Genomic DNA, 12234 nt, shown 5'->3' on the forward strand with positions numbered 1-12234 from the left:
TACAGCCTCAATTAGACCTTCCATTGCTGGACTATAAAGAGCTGCTAGTGCACCCAGATCATTTGCCTCCAAAATGCACTACCTTTCCTTCTTCAGTGTCCACAAGCAAGCTGTCTGTCCCTACCTGCAGAACAAGAAGCCCGTATGTCTGATTGCTTTCAGCCTGTCTTATCCTCGCTCTCTAAAACATGAAGACACATACATGCTTGGAGCCAACCCCCCAAAACTCAGACCTGTCGGTGGGGACCTTTTGCTGTGCCCGTCCTATGGAGATGAACATTGCTCCATCTGGAGACAACTTTTGCTGAACGATTTTAAGAGTTCCGCTGGCGACAATGAAGGTGCAAAGAGATGGCAAAAGGAGGTCAAGGTAAGTGGTTTGCTTTTTAAATGGCTGCTTAAAACAGTTTACAGTGAAAGGCTAACTTTGGCCCTAATGCACAGCTGTCCCAAGGCACGTAAAGCATGCAGCTGCACGGGAGACCTTTGACGCGAGCCCAGCTCATCTCTGTGAGCTGGCGGCAGCACAGCTGCTGCTCCCCCTCCCTGCGCTGCCTGCCCCTGCCGAGCCAGCGCCCGAAAGGCAATGCCTGGCACCTGGCACGGGGAAGGACCCGATGGCAGCGGCTTAGGTCCCAAGGAGGTGGGAAGGGGAAGGGGTAGGAGAGGCAGCAGGCAGGGGCAGATGTGGGAGCAGGAGGCACCTCTGTTGGGAAGAAATTATCCCATGTAGAGGCCTTCCAGTAATAAAAGCAGATAGTCTACTGGGAGGGTGACACGAGCAAATCCAAGTGGGTATGGGTGGTGCTTGCACCTTTGCGAGTGTACAGGAGATCTGTGCCCATGCACGTGCCATCTGTGGATGCACACCATCTGTGGATGCACACCATCTGTATACCCATGGGCCCTGTGCTGAAGTCCTTCCTTCCTCCTCCTCTGCCTTTTGCTTCTGGAGAGCGTACTGGGAGGTAATGGCCTGGTGCTTAATTCCTCACGTGTATTTCGGGGGATCTGTACTTTGGAAGAAGCCTGTGGGATGAGAGGGACCTTGTTTGCTCAGAATTTTAAGCTGTCCCATGCAATGTACTGTGAATGTAGGTGTGCAGCTACACAGCTGCAAACTCCTGTAAATGCAATGCTCTGGTGGAGTACAGGAGAAGATGAGAGGAGATGTTTGAGAGCCCTTGGACTCCAACCACCCTTTGTCAGGACACACACATCTTGTAGCACATCCAGATGTTTAGACATAAGCTGAGCCCCCCTTATCCTTTTGTTCTTAAAAGAGCATTGGTCTGAAGCAGATACTAGATGTGCAAGTAAGGACACTGAGAGAGAAAGCTGGAAAAGAGTCTGATATATGGAATGGAGATTTCTTTGTTACATAGGTTTTGTCAAGCGTGCTTCCTCCTCACACATTTGTCTGTGGTGAAGATCTGGAGATGCTTTCTACTACCAGAATAATTTAATTTCAGAGCCTTTTTTTGGGGGTAGAGAAAAGAAAAGGGAGATTTCTTTCTGTGTAAAATTACCCTGTATTAATTAAAGATTATTTTAATAATAAATTTTTAAAATAATAGCATTTCACATTATGAGACTTTGAGAAATGGGTGGAATACTAACTGACTGGTCTTTTTCTTTGGTCTGCAGAAGGCACGGGTTTTAGCTGCTCAAGTTTCCTTTGGAAACAGATTAGTCAAGAACACATCTCAGTTTTAAGAATAGCTGCTCAACAAGGAACAGCAGTGTAAATGTTATCTTTATTCCAGGTGAGTAGAAAATCTCTTAAAAGCATTTCTGAGGAGTGTTAGCTTTGTGGGTTGATTGTTGGAAGGTGTAAGAAATATGACTGTGATTGTGGTTTGCACACTGAGTGTCTCTCCCCCACAACCCAAATGGCTTTCTTGCATGTGGCATTTCAGAAAACCCTTTTTTTTGCCTCCAAGCATGTGGAATGCCTGTGCAGAAAATATTTTTTTGGTACAGGGCTTGTCATGAGTTGGACACAACATGTCTGAAACATAGTGTAGGAGTTCGAAAGGGAGGTTTTAAAAATTCAGAGCTGTCTGATGACTGGGAGCATTACTAATGAAAATATGTTTGAGTTTAATGTTGAAACTGAATGTCCCATAGAAGTGAATGACATTAATTTCTTCCCTCCCCAAAATTCATACTGAAGTTTCCATAGCCTTAAATCTGGCCCCAGATAACTTAACCTCTGAGTCAAAAACTGCTCCCTATGCTTCACATAAACACCCACGCCCAGGCAACTCATGTTACCTTCCATTTCTTCAGTCCGCTAATTATTTGCTACACGCAGTCATTGTGGGCTATCTTAAATTAGCTCCCCAGTGACTCAAACATTTGTTAACTGCTCAGGTGCCAGGAGTTCAGCATGTACACAAAGGTCCGGGGCTTGGGATGTTGCAGTAGGAGTTGTTTAGGACACAGATGGTGGTCTTTCTGCACCCTGAAGCATGGCAGAGGCAGCAGGGGTACCACCTGGGGACAGGGGTGTGACTGGGGTGTCCCTGCCACCCTGAGGTCTCTGTTTCGGCTGCTTTGGCCATGGGGCTATTGTCAGCTGCTCTAATATAGGCCTGGCACATAGGTGATTTTGGGACAATGAGTCCCACTGAAGACAGCAGATCCCTTGTCCATCTCCTCTTGGCCACGCTGGCCAGCTGTGCCTCCCAAAGCCGGGGGGCTCCACCTGTCCCGTCCACCACAGAGATGTGGAGTGCTCCACAGGAGGTGGGATGCATCTTGTTAGCAGTGTCCCTGTGAGTCATGAAGCCGGAGGGAAATGGCAGCAACAGTCCACTATTCACTTTCTTTAATCAGTTGCAAGCTCAGAGGTGTGACTGTGGATATGATCTAACTGCTTTGGGCCTTAGCACAGAAGTTGATTTCTGCAAAGGCAGTAATTAGTCAGTAGGCAGCCTAGCTACTAAGTACAATGCTCATTGTTTCTCTCCTTGACAGCTAGCTCAGGCTGGTTATTAACACAAAAAAAAGCTTTCACTTTGAAAGTCTTTTTGTTCCCTCCATCCTCCACCACTGCATTTCCTTTGCAGAAACCACACTGAACCACATAAACTGTGGCTGGGGTTGCGGAGCCTCTTTAAGGTGCCATTTGACGCACTGGGCCAGAAATCTCAGACTGGACTAAGACCAGAAGAAGCAAGCGGCGTGTTTTGGTGGAGGTAGCCTCTCAGTTCCCATTGCATGCACATTGAGCTGCACATTGAGCTGGGAAGAAGTTTTTCAGGAGAATCTCCACATCATGTTACATGGCAGCTTTGTAACAACAGGAAAATTGCTTCCTCTGGTACTTGTTGTTGAACTGGGATTGATTACGCTGGCTGAGTTCTGTAACCGTTTGGATGTCTTAAGTCTGTAGACCACAAAGAGATTTCACTGGACAGTCACTAATGTCCATTTATTCCACTGTCTTTGTCACCCAAAGCTTTCAGTCATACAGTTTACTGACTAATTGTACCAAGCAATGTGTTTTTAATACAATGTGTATTTACAGTCTGTAGTACTGGAATATGTAAAGCCTTAAAAAATATGCTATGTTTGGCTCCTAAATCATATGATTTTACAAGGGGTTGTGTACATTTTTGCATCCACTTTAGACTTACACACATACAGTATTTCCAATTGTTTACATATGTTAGAATCTCTTGCATTTAAATAGCTCATTATGCAAATATTTACAAAATACATGGATATTTATTTTTACTGTACCCTCTATTCAATCACTGAGCTGAGATTTAATGTCTAAACATTGTCTGCAGTCGCATGTGCTGTAATGAATTATGAGTAATTATGTACTATATACAATTATACAACAAAAATTACAGATTCAAAAATTATTCACGTTGCAAAGCCAAGCATTCAAATTTATGGAGTATCAGAGGTAAGGTGCAATCCTACTTCAACCCCAATTATGCATGTGTGCCTTGCCTTATAACGTGGCCTTTACTAGCCACACTCTGGTTGTCCCCCAACTGCCGTCAGCTGTGATGGGTGCGTGACTGTGTCGCAGGCCAAGTCTCCAGGCTCTGGCCAAGCCTTGGGATCAGACCAAGACCAAATTTGCAATGTTTCCCAGACAAGAACTTTTCCCTGGGTTTGGTCACCTAAGCAACTGACCTGGCTCAGCGAGTATGTTTCTCATTTTCCCACCCCAACAGCAAGAGCTTGCAGCAAGAGAACGCCCTGCACTAATTCACCTCTCAGTCTAGAGCTATACACCGAGCAGGACTAATTTTGCATTTGAGACATCTGAAAGAGCACTGTGTTCCCGTATAATCAAAGGCTGAGCCTGGAGTACATTTTGTTGAAAGGTTTTTTTGACCAGCGTATCTTCCACCAGGAAATGCTGCTTTGTCGGAATTGAAATGTTTCGTAGGAACATTTTGTTTGTGATGATGTTTTTGACAGAAAAAAATGGGAGCAATTCAAAATCTGAAGAACGTATTTCTCACTGCCAGTTGTTTCACAGTAGACCTAATTTCTTTTCTTCTGGTTTCAGAGCATACATTATTTATATTTACTATTTAAGGGTTAAATATTATCAAATCACCTGCACAATGACCTTGAAATGTTTCAACCCTGTTAATTCTGACATTGTCCAATTTGATTATTAGACGACTTCAATAAGTTTGGGTTTTAGTAAGTTTGTTTTTAATGGCCTTTGTGCTTGCACCCTTTCCTATATTTTAAGAAAGCAAGCAAATCCCAGAAACTTAATTTCAGCAGAATTTATAACTGCTAGGACAATGACACCCAATCTAAAAAAAAAATTAGTTCGGGTGGATAAAGTTTGCCCAAGTTATGAGCAGCCAAAATAAATATACAGATTAAGTAGAGTGATCTCAATAACAGATGGCATCCTTCGTTCCGTCTATTACATTGCAAACAATTTGTCCTTGGAAATTTTTTTCCTCTGAAAACAGTTGCTGTATTTCATTTTCAAAATAAAATAATTTATAGAGAATTTGTAACACAAAAAGGTGATATTTGACGCCAGGTTTTTTAGTGTTAGCTGAATCAGTGGTGAAGTATACGACTGTCTGCAGGCAAAAATTATTTCTTAAGCTAACTATAGCAATATGCATCCTGCCTTTTAATAAAAGCCAGTCTAAAGAGAAGTGCTCTTAAACGGGGGACAGGCTGGACTACAGTAATACCATTTGGAGAAAGATTTCTCAGGATCCTAAAATGAATCTGGTCCCAAATCTTTTCTTTCCGGTTCATGAAACATTTTATAACTTCCTGGGGTGCTTATGTTAATTGACTTGTAGCTCGGCACATTCTGGCTATGGAAAAAGGTAAAGCAAAACAGTGATGAAGGAGCCTCTCAAGTAGGCAAGCTCAAGTAGGCAAGCTCCAGGAAATATTAGGAAACATTAAAAAGCAATGCTTTCATAACATTTCCTACTAAATAAATAGTATTTGGCTAGTGTCTGACATAACAGATAGGGATGCTCCAATTCATTACTCAGGTGCTGTCTCTGGAGACATTTGGAAACAGGAGTGCTCATAGCAGGCGTGCTCAGAAGCGTAACCTGGGTAGTAAGAAATCCACCTCCGTACAGTACACTGCAACAGGGACTTGTTTGGCTGTAGGCTTGACTGCTTTTTCTGTGAGATATTAATTGGCTGGGTAAAACAGATCACCCTGGTTTTCCACAGGCCCTTAGCCTGAGGTGGCCACAACCCCTTCCAAGATTTCTTACATTCACTTCTCTACTAGTTGTTTGTTGTGGATCTTAATAGAGAAATCTGCTTCTGATCTTCCAAGGACTGAGATTCTTGAACAACTTTCCTACAGACATATTGAGGGGGAAGAAAGCCAAGGGGTTATATGAGGTGAATCTCAATGCATTTATGGAAGGGATTATAGACCAGCTATCCCCCCAATAGCAGCCAACTGTGGTTGGTGGTTCAGGAGTTTCCTTTGCTTGCCCAAGCAGACTTGTCCAAACTCAAAAGGACTAATGTCTTTTCAAAAGCTTCAGGTTCTTTTTGGAGGGCAGCAAAAGCTAGCTGAGATGTGGGTTCTTGCTGCTAAGATGCAGGCCCAGAGGTCAGACATGCCAGCCTTCACTCAAACGTCATTGGGGTCCTGTGTCTTCTGCTGGCTTCTTCTCCTAGTCCTACCTCCATCTCACAGTGTGGTCTTGGGATGGTCAAGCCATGTACACGTCACATTTTCTCATCTAAAACAATGGGAGAAGCATTCCATAAACCACTGTAATGAAGGCAGTGATGGGAAGCAGCTCCGAGATATTTGAATAAAGTGCGGTAGAAGTGCAAATCATTATTCCAGTAAGCCTGCAACACGGAGTCCAGCGCTTGGAAGGCATCGACCCAAGCATTTCTACAGCCTCAGCTTGCTCTGCTCTAAACTTAAGACTCTCATTCTGCTCCCCTGGCCCCCTCTCCCATCAGCACCCACACAAGCGCTGTTTCAGGTGGGAAGCAGAATGCCTTTAAAAAGAAAAAGAGGAAGGCAAAAGAAGAGACACACCTGTGCATTTCACATGTGATTTCCACCTACCCCCTGCCATATAGCTACAAAAATGTTGTGTTTATTTATATATAAATAAATACACTTTTTTATCGCTGCAACTTGTAAATAGGAAATGAAGTCACAATCCTCGAAATTATAATGGCAGGCACACAAAGACACAGTTGCTGGCATGGAATTCAATTAACAGATAGCAATCACCCTTGGGTGACTGTGTGAGGTGGAAATATACAGGCATGCTAATAAGTAATATCTTAAAGCCAAGGCGTTTATCAGCCAGCAGCCAGACATGGGCATAAGTGTGGGCAGACAGCACTGCTCTGGGATATTTAATAAAACCTGCTCTCTTCATTTGAGGATTTGTGTTTAATCATTTGGTAACATTTTAGAAACATCCAGGCTGGGAAGCTTCTCAGTTGGAACTGCTTAGGTCAGAAAACGTAGGGAGTTATTTACTGATACTAAAATAGCCAAAGGAACAGAGTGGATTCTAAGTAATATTAAGAAAATTCTTTGTTGCCATCTTTTTGACCTTTTGAGTTTCTGGGGTATGCCTGCTACGTGAATCACAGCCTTATCTGGGGAAACATGCAGAAGGCGTTCGTTAATACTGGGAAAGCAAATGATTGAACTGCTGTTTAAAATAAAACGTTTAACTCTTTTTTGCTTGGGTGAAAGCCTAAAGCTAAAATAGTTTTCTTCTAGGCTCCTTGAACTTTAATTTGCATCGCATTTTGGGCTTTCAAAGGCTTCAGGCAGGCCAAGATTTGTCATCCACCAAAAGATGTTGAATTCAAACTTTCTCATCAGGGCTCTCTTTGTGCCACAGCAGTGGGTGAATTTGCGGGACTGTTTGGCCCGTCTAAATACAGCTGCTTGGAGGAAAGGCAAATCCAGAAACCAAGTCTTGGGTTTCTTTAAAGGAAGGCAGTTCAACTTAGGAAGATATTTGTTAGGAGCTTCGTGCAGAAGAAATGTAAGGCATGGTGTTAGTACCTTCCTGGGTAACTCTCTAGGGTTAAAGCATTCATCAAACGAAAGCGGTCTGAAGCAGGACAAATGGAGGCCAGCCAGCCTAGTCATGGGACGTGCAGGAAGCAGCACATGTCAGCCATCATCAAGGAAGGCTGCAGGCTTTTGGCTAGGACGCAGATGGTGTTGCCAGTAGATGCTCTCACTGCTTTTGGTTTCGCCTCTGCTCTGACTAAGCAGTCGTGCCTTTTGTGGTCATCAGCTCTGCTCCTGCCACCGGGCCGGTGGCAGCGGGAAGTCTGCGGTGCTTCCACTCCTGCCCCGAGAGCGGGGAGCCCGCCTCTAAGCGTGCTGCCTCGGGAGAGCAGATTGTCCCTCTCATTGGTGTGGCTGCCTACTTTGGCTGGAACATTTCTGATGTCCATGCAGGCTCTGGTGGTCACCAATAGCAGCTAAAGCGGTGGGGTCTTAGCAATTTTGCTTTGTCAAAGGAATCGTCAAAGGCACAGGTGGGCTGAAACAGATGTTAAAGACGGGCTGCGGACATGCTACAAGCACCTTCTAGCAGGTACTCTCAGTACCTGCTCCTTCTCCCGGGGAATTCATGTGATCTGGAAATCAGTGGCCAGAGCCTCCTCTGCCAGCCATTTCCCAGACTGCTGGCGTGCAGCCCAGCCTGGGCTGTGCTCAGGAAGCTGTAAAGTGGCTCTGAATAGCTGCTGTGGAGCTGTCCCTGCGCTGCTCCTGTCACAAAGAGTTTTCAGTGCCCGCCTCGCTAATGGATGGGTTTCTCCTATACAGAGTGCCGAACAATGCGGTGATACATTCAGGTTTTATTAGTGAGAGCTTAGCGTGGCCGCATTATTCATAATAGCAACCCCACAAGAGAACTGCACAGTTCATCCCAAACGGGAGACCATAAATCCTGTAAGCCACGCAGCACCATCGAATGCTGTGTTTTCACCACTTATTTTGCAGGAAAGCTATTTGTATTCCCTCTGTATGTAAACCCAAGCTGTCTTAATATTGCAAGCCCAAACTGTGTTGGAGGAGGTAATAACAACAAAAAATTGCAACCAGTACATTTTAGAAAACTCAGTCATAACTCCAGGATACCAAGGCTCGGTACCCGCTGCCAAGTAAGAGGGGAGCGAGTGCTGCGGCAGGGTGGCGTGCCAGCTCCTGCGCGCTGCTGGAGGGGCTCAGCCCTTGCCCATCCGTGAGTTACGGCAGCGGAGCCCTGCAGTTGCTTCAGGACTGGAGATCGATTTCCTTTGCTGTGAAGCGTGCATGTGCAGATCCGCATATGTGTGGGACAAGGAGAGACTTTGTGTTTCTGCTCGCTTGATTTCCTTTTAGAGACAGCAGCTGCCATAGCGGGGTGTGTGAAGTACGCTCAGTGGAGATATGTTAGTGGGCAGAGTGTAGGTAAGTTGGTCAAAAGTTCAAGACAATTGTAATTTACTGTGAGGAGGACACATCACCTGCCTGTCATAAATCAGGCTTTGCAGGCGTCAGGAAGCAGTTCAAGCTGTGTGTCGATTTGCTGCCATGCTTTCCTACGGAGACTGTCAGGGAGGGAGCCAGCCTGGGTTGCAATGAGAGCAAGCAGCTGCTCGGCAGGAGCTGGGCTGAAGCAAGGGCCTCACTTCACGTAGGCACCAGGTGACTGCTAGAGAGATGAAGCTGACTTTTGCGTGCTCCTGCGCTCGACCTAGTGACCCAGAAACGAAGAGCTACACAAGCTATTACCAGTCTTTTCGGCTACCGCCTCTTGTCAAACTCCTGTCCCCGCTCCAGCAGCCTTCGCAGGGCCTGGAAGCCGGACACGGCTGCCCCCTCACCACCCACGGCCTGAGCGCTTTTTCTGTGATACCGCACAGCACTCATTAAAGGAAATGATCATTAGAAGAACTGTGTATATTCTAGATGGTGAGTGTTATTAGTTGACTCAGACTCAATGGCTCCGGGGAATTACAGAGCGGCCTCCTGTAACTTTTGCAGGAAATATTTTTCTCAGTTTCTGGAGACCCCCGCTTTCTCTCCTGCATCCACACCCTTTCAGGTACAGTCATTAAAGTAATTAACCCTGGGCTGAGAGAAGAACTCTGATTTCCCAGGTCTTACATCTGAAGCAAACTCCCTGCACTCCTCCAGTTACTTCGTTCGCTGTTGGTATTGACGCTGGAAATGCCGCCAGCAGCTACTAAAGGTTAAGTGCATTTGTAGAAAAATCAATAGCGTGATGCCCCCTTCTCCCTCTCCCCTCAGCTTCTGAGGGGAAAAATGGCCCCTAGGTACATGACGAATATAAGTTAACATTTCCAACTCAGAACACATGCATTTATGCAAGAGGCTTAAAGGATATCTTTTACGATCCTAACACAGCGACGCTCCTCTTCGTTCAGTGCTTGGAAGAGTGACTGAGGCTTCTGCAGCATTGGTTATTATGCAGGGCATGTGTTTTAAAACGTTAAGTACCTTGATTGTCTCTCACATAGCTAGTGCTGTCAGCAGTTTGCACAGTGCTTTTATGTGTCTTTTTCCTCCCTGAGATACCTGTGTTCAGTTCAGAACTGATTCTGCCTCTGAAGCAATTCATTAAACATCTTCAGTGCGCCTCTTCTGTGAAGAGGTCAATTTGTTCCTTCTGCCTAGCGATGCAAAACTCGGGGCTTCAGTTGGTAAATGCAAGTATTAGATGCATTTCTCGCTGTTTAACTTATGCTTTCCTTCAATCTATCCTCTCTAGCGATCCTTTCCTTTAACATAGGCATTTATTATTCATGAAATGTGGAGACTGATGCTACCGTATCAGTCTAGGGCAGGTGCAGTTGGGTAGTCTGGCATGCACACACTCTTCTCTTCACCCTCTTCTGGAGGAGACATTTTTCAAAGGAGAGAAAGTAGCTGTTTCTTTCTCTTATGTTCCTTTGTCTTTCTTACAAGGTGCCAACGTGGTGGTGGGTTGGTACATACTCATGTGATAAGGGTCCTGGAGCACAACCAGCCTGAAGGTGATTCCTAATATCATGCACAGGCTGCTGGATACCTGTGGGGTGTCTCTGGCTTTTGGTCCTCTCTGAGGTGGCCTCTCCGGTGGCTAAAAACAGGACTCCGGGAAGGAGTCCTGTCCCCACAACCAATTTTGTAAGGTTTTTTCCTTGCCTTACTGCTTGGAGTGGATTCATCCATAAGTCTTCAGGGAGGTGTTATCTATAAATCCCCACCCTCCCACGCTCCCACATCCAAATGCCTCTCTGTATCCAAAACAATAGTTCTTGTTGGGGTTTTTTTGGTTTTTTGCTTTTTTGCTTTTTTTTATTTGGATATTTCTAATATGTAAACTGACCTGGATCACATCTGCGCATACTAGATACAATAGGGTTATTATTAAAAAACAATTTTTAGGCTGGATGGAGGTGGACCAAAAGTAAACTTTGCCTTGATCTTGCAAGGGTCCTAGATAAACGGAGGTTTTCCCTTTTTTCCATAATTCTTACCATTTTTCTGAGGTCACTTTTATTTTGCCATTGCAGCTAGGAATATGGCTCATGGTGTTTGGCGAGCCCACCAGTTCTGGACGGAGCACACTTGCTGAAATAAAAATTGGTAGGTCTTCATAAAGTTATCCTGAGGACCTTGGTCAATATTCAATGAGTAGGCCTAGGACAGCAGATTCTGAAGTAAATGGGACCATTTCTACTGGAATATCAAATATATTAATTAAACTGTCACCCAAAGACAAATACGGACATCCGGAGTTGATATTTTCTCTGAACAGTGATTTCTTTGGTTAAATTTTTATATTGCTTATTTCAGTAGTTACAGCTTTTTTGGCAAGATTTTTATTTAATGTAAGTGATTGAATATAATTTTCTGGGCTGTATTTTGCATACGATACAGTTTCTGTTTGGAAAAATGTGGGGCTTTTTTTCTTTTTTCCTTTTTAACTTTTTTTTTTTAGACTGTGAATTTAAGAAGCAAAACTGATTGCAAAAAGTACCTGAAGATCATAAATCAGTGAGGGCTTTAGAAGTAACAGACTCTCAGAACTAGTAGCTTATGAAAACTTGGCAATTATATTCCTCCTGACACAATAGTATTTTCTTTCTTTCTTTTATCATAGAAAGGGTCTGTAGAAGTATGTACTTGAATCACTAAAAACGTCCAGTTCTCAAGGATGCTGACCAACTCGTTATTCTTTGTTTTGATTCAGATTAAATATTTCCAGGCTGTGGTTCATTTCCAAACAAACAAAACCAAAAAGCCCGAAGAGTAAGTGATGCCTCACATTTCCTGTTGGAAAAGATTTCAAAAGCTCATAAAATGTCTCCAGCCCATACAATATATCACGTCACATTAATTTATGGTAGTCAGTGAACAGTCGGAAATGGTGGAGGGGAGAGATGGAGAGCCTATAATATTCTGCTTTATTCAGAACTGTATATCAGAGGGCTTTTTTTTTCCTTTACACACAACTCAGGCACAGCATCTCCTCTTCCTTGCTGCAGGAAAAAAAAGAAAGGAAGAAAAAATCCACATATTTGTATTATATTATGTTCTCCAAGTAGCAAATTCCCTCTGCCAACTATCTGTGGGTGTGCAGCCCTTCCTCGGGAACATGCTGTATCTTCTGAGTTCCTGTGTTTGCGATATCACAGTGCTTTTGCTCTGCAAAGCCATGAATGGGGCCATTATGAGGGGCCGCTAGATAATTA

The sequence above is a fragment of the Calonectris borealis genome, chromosome 3 (genome assembly GCF_964195595.1).
Source record: "Calonectris borealis chromosome 3, bCalBor7.hap1.2, whole genome shotgun sequence".
NCBI lineage: Eukaryota > Metazoa > Chordata > Aves > Procellariiformes > Procellariidae > Calonectris > Calonectris borealis.